A 7,407-nucleotide genomic window follows, 5' to 3' on the forward strand; every position below is an offset into this window, starting at 1 on the left:
GGTAATCAGAAGGGGGAATGAAGCATGAGAGACTATGGACTCTGAGAAACAAACTGTGGGCTTCAGAGGGGAGTGGGTTGGGGGAATAGGATAGGCTGGTGATGGGTAGTGAGGAGGGCACGTATTGCATGGTGCACTGGGTGTTATACGCAACTAATGAATCATCGAACTTTACATCAAAAACCAGGGTTGTACTGTATGGTGACTAACATAATATAATAAAAAAATTAAAAAAAAAAGAAAATACTTATTCTACTTTATGTATAATATTTGTTATTAATATTTCCTCTTCTATTTCCTATCTTCTCCTTCTTTCATCTATGTCCATTACCCTGTATTTCATCTTTTTGTCTCATTGTGCTGTATTTTGCAGAACATATTTAGATCTGCTAGTTTACCAGTGTTCTTGTCAGCTGTTTATAGCTTTCTCTTGAACATGTCTAATGAGAGCATTTTTTATATTTATTTTTAAATTTAAAATTATTTTTTATAATAATTTTCAAACATACAAAAAAAATCTAAAGAACTTTACAGTGAACAACACATTCTCACCACCATCATTAACATCTTACTATATTGCTTTATCACATATAACTCCATGTATTTATTCTTCTCTCCATCCATAAATCCATCTGAATTTGTTGATGCACTTCAAAGTAAATTACAGATACCTGTACTCTTTCCGTAAATATACTAGTAGGCATACCAGTGCCTAAAATTCAACGCTAGTTTTTACTTTCTTTTGGTATAATATATACATACAATAAAATGCACAAATCTCAAGTATCCACTCACTGAGTTTTGACAAATGCATAACCCAAAGCCTAATCAAGCTATAGAACATGGCCTCAAAACATTTCCTCATGTTCCTTCCTGATCAGTCTATGACCCCATACCTCAAAAGCCAACTTTTTTCTTCTATCATAGATTAGATTTGCATATTCTAGAATGTCATATAAATAGAATCCTACACTATGAATTCTTTTGTGTAAGGCTTCTTTCACTCACATAATATTTTGGAGATCACCCATATTTAGTGGGGGTATTGGTAGTTCATTTTTTTTTTTATCACTGAGTACTGTAGCGTTGTGTGAATACCTTGTTCACCTGTTTCTCCATTAGTGGACACATGGACTTTTTCCAGTTTTGGTCATTATGTATAAAGCTGCTATAAACATTCATGAGCATATGTTGCCATTTTTATTATTTTATTTAAAGTTATGGCATTGATTAGGGAAGAGCGGGGCCTTAAGAATTGGAATATGGATATGTAGGCAGATTCCAATGACAACCTTGAACTCCTACATTTTGCCAAGTACCTTTTGCCAGTAGAAGCAGCCCTTCCTTACCTATCTAGGGAGGTTTACCTCTAGCTTGCTACTCCAGTGAGGTTTTACATGGTAATTACCAATCAAGGGGCTGCTAATCCTTCTCAAGATCCTGTCCAACTATTTCTCATTGCTTTTAAGTCAATAACCACACGCCAGTCTTGGCATTACCCAGGGGATCCAGTGCAAAGTGTGACAGTACCATACATAATAAATAAATTGCAGGATTCTGCCAATTTATTTAAGAGAATCAAAATCCACCATATATATATTTCATATTAAGGATTCTGTATAAATATGGTATTAAGAGAATCTGGTGTTCTAGAGTGGCAGTCTTGTCGCTCCAATTACATATGCAGGTAAATAAATTGATTTACACTTGTGATTTTAAGTAGAAATCTCATGAGTCTTATATATATTATGAGTTCATTGTTTTTATAAATTTACTTTATTTGATTTATAAAAATTACTTCAGGGGCACCTGGGTGACTAAGTCAGTTAAGAGTTTGACTCTTGGGGCGCCTGGGTGGCACAGTGGTTAAGCGTCTGCCTTCGGCTCAGGGCGTGATCCCAGCGTTGTGGGATCAAGCCCCACATCAGGCTCCTCCGCTATGAGCCTGCTTCTTCCTCTCCCACTCCCCCTGCTTGTGTTCCCTCTCTCGCTGGCTGTCTCTATCTCTGTCAAATAAATAAATAAAATCTTCAAAAAAAAAAAGAGTTTGACTCTTGATTTCAGCTCATGTCATGATCTCAGGGTCCTGGGATCAAGACCCACGTCAGGCTCCACATTCAGTGGGAAGTTGGCTTGGGGTTCTCTCTCTCTCTCTCTCTCCCCCTCTTCTCCTCCCCACCCCTCTAAATTAAATGAATAAATCTTTTTTTAAAAAAATTACTTCATTGTCAGGAAGTTTTGTCAGACCTTTGAAATACTTAAAAGTAGTTAAGTGTAAGCAATTTATAAATGTAATTCAAACTTTTGAAGATGTTTAATTATGTAATTTGGTTAATGGGACCAAGTATTATTTTTAGATCTCTTATTAGTGATTGTGTAAGTTTGTGGGACACACAAAAAGCTTTGTAAACTCTGGTAGAAAATGCTGGTGGAGTTTTAAGATATGTTTCTCTTCCTCCTTGGTGGATATTACCTTCCCCAGCCCATTGCAGTTAGGAGGTGGCCAAAGTCATTGAGTTTTCACCAAATGGACTTGAGCAGAAGTGATGTGTGCCATTTTCAGTATTGGCTCTTGAAAAACCTGTGGGCCTTCATTCTTTCCCTTTTTACAAGCTGGAATGGAGATGATGAAGGCAACTTTGCAAGCCACTGGTTGGAGGGGCAAAACCTTGGTCACTTGGGTCTCTGAATGAGAGAGAATACGGGGTACTTCCAGCCCCACCTCTTACTCGTGCTGTCCTGGCACTAAATGGCCTGCTACATAAGCAAGAAATATACTCCTGTTGTATCAGGCCACTCTGCGTCGAGGCTATTTGTTGCCTAGCTTTCTCTAACTAATGCATTGATAGGATGTCAAAGCCTAAGAAAAGATTAGGTGTCAGGATTTGTAACTTTATTTATTTATTTAATTTAATTTTTTAAAATTTTAATTCAATTAGCCAACATATAGTACATCATTAGTTTCAGATATGGAGTTCAGTAATTCATCAGTTGCATATAACACCCAGTGCTCATCACATCACATACCCTCCTTAATGTCCATCATCCAATTACCCCATCCCCCCCCCACCTCCCCTCCAGCAACCCCTGGTTTATTCCCTAGGGTTAAGAGTCTGTTATGGTGGGGCACCTGGGGGCTCAGTCTGTTAAGCATTTGCTTTCAGCTAAGGTCATGATCTCAGGGTTCTGGGATGGAGCCCTGCATCAGACTCCTTGCTCAGTGGGGAGCCTGACTCTCTCTCTCCCTCTGCCATTCCCCCTGCTCATGCCCCCCCCCTCTCTCTCAAATAAAAAATCTTAAAAAAAAGAGTCTCTCATGGTTTGTCTCCATCTCTAATTACTTCCCATTCAGTTCTCTCTCCCTTCCCCTATGTTCTTCTGCTTTGTTTCTTAAATTCCATATATGAGTGAAATCATATGATATTTGTCTTTCTCTGACTGACTGATTTCACTTAGCATAATACCCTCTAGTTCCATCCATGTCATTGCTAACAGCAAAATTTCATTCCTTTTGATGGCTGAGTAGTATTCCATTGTGTATATATACCACATCTCCTTTATCCATTCATCTGTCGATGGACATCTGGGCTCTTTCCATAGTTTGGCTATTGTGGACATTGCTGCTATAAACATTGGGGTGCAGGTGTCCCTTTGGATCACTACATCTGTATCTTTGGGGTAAATGCCTAGTAGGGCAATTGCTGGGTCATAGGGTAGCTCTATTTTTAACTTCTTGAGGAAGCTCCATACTGTTTTCCAGAGTGGCTGTACCAGCTTACATTCCTACCAGCAGTGTAAGAGGGTTCCCCTTTCTCCACATCCTCACCAACATCTGTTGTGTCCTGAGCTGTTAATTTTAGCCATTCTGACCAGTGTAAGGTGGCATCTCATTGTGGTTTTGATTTTTATTTCCCTGATGCCGAGCGATGTGGAACATTTCTTCATGTGTCTGTTGGCCATCTGGAAGTCTTCTTTGGAAAAATATCTTCTTCCCATTTCTTGACTGGATTATTTGATTTTGGGGTGTTGATTTTGTTAAGTTCTTTATAGATTTTGGTTACTAACTAGCCCTTTATCTGATATGTCATTTGCAAATACTTCTCCCATTTTGGAGGCTGCCTTTTAGTTTTGTTGACGATTTCCTTTGCTGTACAAAAGCTTTTTAGCTTGATGAAGTCCCAAGAGTTCATTTTTGCTTTTGTTTCCCTTCCTTTGGAGACGTGTTCAGCAAGAAGTTGCTGCTGCCAAGGTCGAAGAGGTTGCTGCCTGTGTTCTCCTCTAGGATTTTGATGGATTCTTATCTCACATTTAGGTCTGTCATCCTTTATTGAAATTTTTTCAGACATACTGAAAGTACTGATAGCAAACACCCGTGCACACAGGAGAATTTTAAATGTTAACATCTTGTCCCATTTGTGCAAATTTTATTTGTGAAAGAAATGAAACACTCCAGATACAATTGGGATCCTATCCCACCCCTTCTCCAGGGCCGTTCCTCCTGCACCGCAGTAGAGAGACGTTTTCTGACGTGAGGGGAACTTTCCCATCTGGGTGTTTATATTGTTACGTGTCTCCATGAATTCCTATGTAATAGGGAGTGTTGTTTTGTGGGCTTCTGATTTGATGGAAATGTTTCCTGGTGGATGTACCGTTGTGTGGCATGGTTCTGTTCCCACCCAGCCTTGTTCTTGAGCTCTGCCCTTGTTGATCCAAACAGATGCTGTTTTATTTGAACTGCTCTAGAGTGTGCAATATGTAAATAGACTACTCCTAATCTTCCCATTTTCCTTTCGAGGGAACATGTCCTGCTGGCCGTTCTTTGACATTGTAAATGACATGGCAACCAATATCCTTATTTGTGTCTTCCTGTGCAAAGGTTTCTCTAGCGTGTGGCCCGAGGACGAACTGCTGGGTCACCGAGGATGAGCATTTGTCTCCTTCCCTCCTTCTCTTTCTTTACTCGTGCACAGAACTATTCATTGATTCACAACAATCTCTCATTATTGGCTTCTGTGTGGTCCACTTGGGTTACGTGTTCTTTCTCTCTCTCTCTTTTGATCATATTTAATAATGTAACAAGCAATTCAAAATCCATCACTGAAACATAGTCTAACCTAGATATAAGCATATATTCCCATCTCCTCCCGCCTAAAGAATCATCCAGCTGGAGGCAGAGGGACGTCTTGATTTCATTTTGGTGGCTTTAGGTTTCATGTGGGGTCCGAGAATGGCTACAACCCAGCCGTCAGACGGCCTTGTGGACCGTGCTCAAGGGCTCCCTGTGTGTTTTGGCACGAATCCTTTTTGTGTCCGTTGTGTGTATTTGCAACGATCTCCTCTAAACTGTGCGCATTTCCAATTTTATTAACGATTGCCCAATTGCTCTCAAGTGGCCGCGTCAGCTACTCTCCCGGCGTTGTGTGGAAGTTCTCGCCTGCCACGTTGTTGGTACCATCGGACTCTCGTGCTGTGTGCTTGTCCAGAAACAGTGATACCATCCCATCGTCTTTTGATTGTACATTCTGATGAGTCCTGGAGAGAAGGAGCATCTTCTTACATGTTTATAGGCCATCTGGATTTTCTGTTTCGTGAAACGCTCGCCCGTGTATTTTGTCCATGGATTTTCTACTATATTGCTCATCTTTTTCTTACTGGTATAAACACATGTTCACTTGTTGTCTAGTCTGAAAGTTGCATTGTCTTCTCTCAGGTTGTGTTTTGCCTTCTAACTTTTCATGCTGCTTTTCGTCATACAAGCATTAAATTCCTATATAGTTGTTTTTACTCACGTGTTTGTGATTTGTGTGTATTTTATTGTGGCAAAGTCTGCATAGTGTGAAATTTAACATTTTGAGTCTGCAGTTCGGTGGGACTAAGCACATTCACACAGGTGTGCAGTCGTCAGCACCCTTCCCCTCCGGGACCTGCTCATGTCCCACGGCCACCCTGTCCCCGGTGAACATGAACCCCACCCTCCCTTCCCAGCCCTGGCACCCACGGTTCTACTTCCTGTCTCTACGACTTTGACTTCCCTAGGCACATTGTATGGGTGGAATCGTACAGTGTTTGTCCTTTTGTGACTGGCCTCATGTTTTTTGTCATGGAGCATAATGTCCTCAAGGTTCCTCCACATTGTAACAAGAGTAAGAATTTCCTTCCTTTTTAGCCTGAAAAATCTTCCATTAGATTTCTATGTATATCCATATGTCAGTGTAATACAAAAATCCATGGACAAAATATACAGGAGAACAATTCTCAAAACAGAAAATCCAGATGGCCTATAAACATGTAAGAAGATGCTCCTTCTCTCCAGGACTCATCAGAATGTACAATCAAAAGACGATGGGATGGTATCACTGTTTCTGGACAAGCACACAGCACGAGAGTCCGATGGTACCAACAACGTGGCAGGCGAGAACTTCCACACAACGCTGGGAGAGTAGCTGACGCGGCCACTTGAGAGCAATTGGGCAATCGTTAATAAAATTGGAAATGCGCACAGTTTAGAGGAGATCGTTGCAAATACGCACAACAGACACAAAAAGGATTCGGACCAAAAATACACAGGGAGGGCTTGAGCAGGGTCCATGGGGCCGTCGGACGGCTGTATGTAGATTAGGTTGTGTATCTGTGTCTGCACGTCACGTTTCCCTTATGCATTCACCTGTCGAGGGACAGTTGAGTCACTTCTCTTTGGCTATTGTGAATAATGTTACTATAAATCCAGGTGTACAAATATCCCTGCCTTTACTTCTCCTGGGTGTACACCCAGAAGTGGAATTCTGGGATCATATTTTAATTTTTCTGAGCAAGTGCTATGAGGTTTTCCACTGAGCTGTACGTCACCACCAGTACGGCACGGCGTTTCTTTTTTTTTTTTTTAATTTATTTTTTTAAAGATTTTATTTATTTATTCGACAGAGATAGAGACAGCCAGCGAGAGAGGGAACACAAGCAGGGGGAGTGGGAGAGGAAGAAGCAGGCTCATAGCGGAAGAGCCTGATGTGGGGCTCGATCCCATAACGCCGGGATCACGCCCTGAGCCGAAGGCAGACGTTTAACCGCTGTGCCACCCAGGCGCCCCCGGCACGGCGTTTCTAACTTCTCCGCGCTCTTGCCCACCCTTCCCAGTTCCCATTTATTTGCTTTGTTTTGATAGCAGGCACCCTAATGGGTATGGAGTGGCTTATCTCATTGTGGCTTTGCTGTGCGCTCCCCTAGTGATGAGCCGTGCTCAGCGTCTTCTCGGGGGCTTATTGGCCATTTGCATGTCTTCCTTGGAGAAACGTCTATTCAGGTCCTTTGCCTATCTTTACTTGGGTTTTGTTGGTTGATGTTGAGCTGTAGGAGTCCTTTCTATGTTTTGGGTATCAGTCCCTTATCAGGCACATGACTTGCAAATATTTT

This window comes from Ursus americanus, chromosome 8 (assembly GCF_024610735.1).
Source record: "Ursus americanus isolate L20-20 chromosome 8, mUrsAme1.1.p, whole genome shotgun sequence".
Classification (NCBI taxonomy): Eukaryota; Metazoa; Chordata; class Mammalia; order Carnivora; family Ursidae; genus Ursus; species Ursus americanus.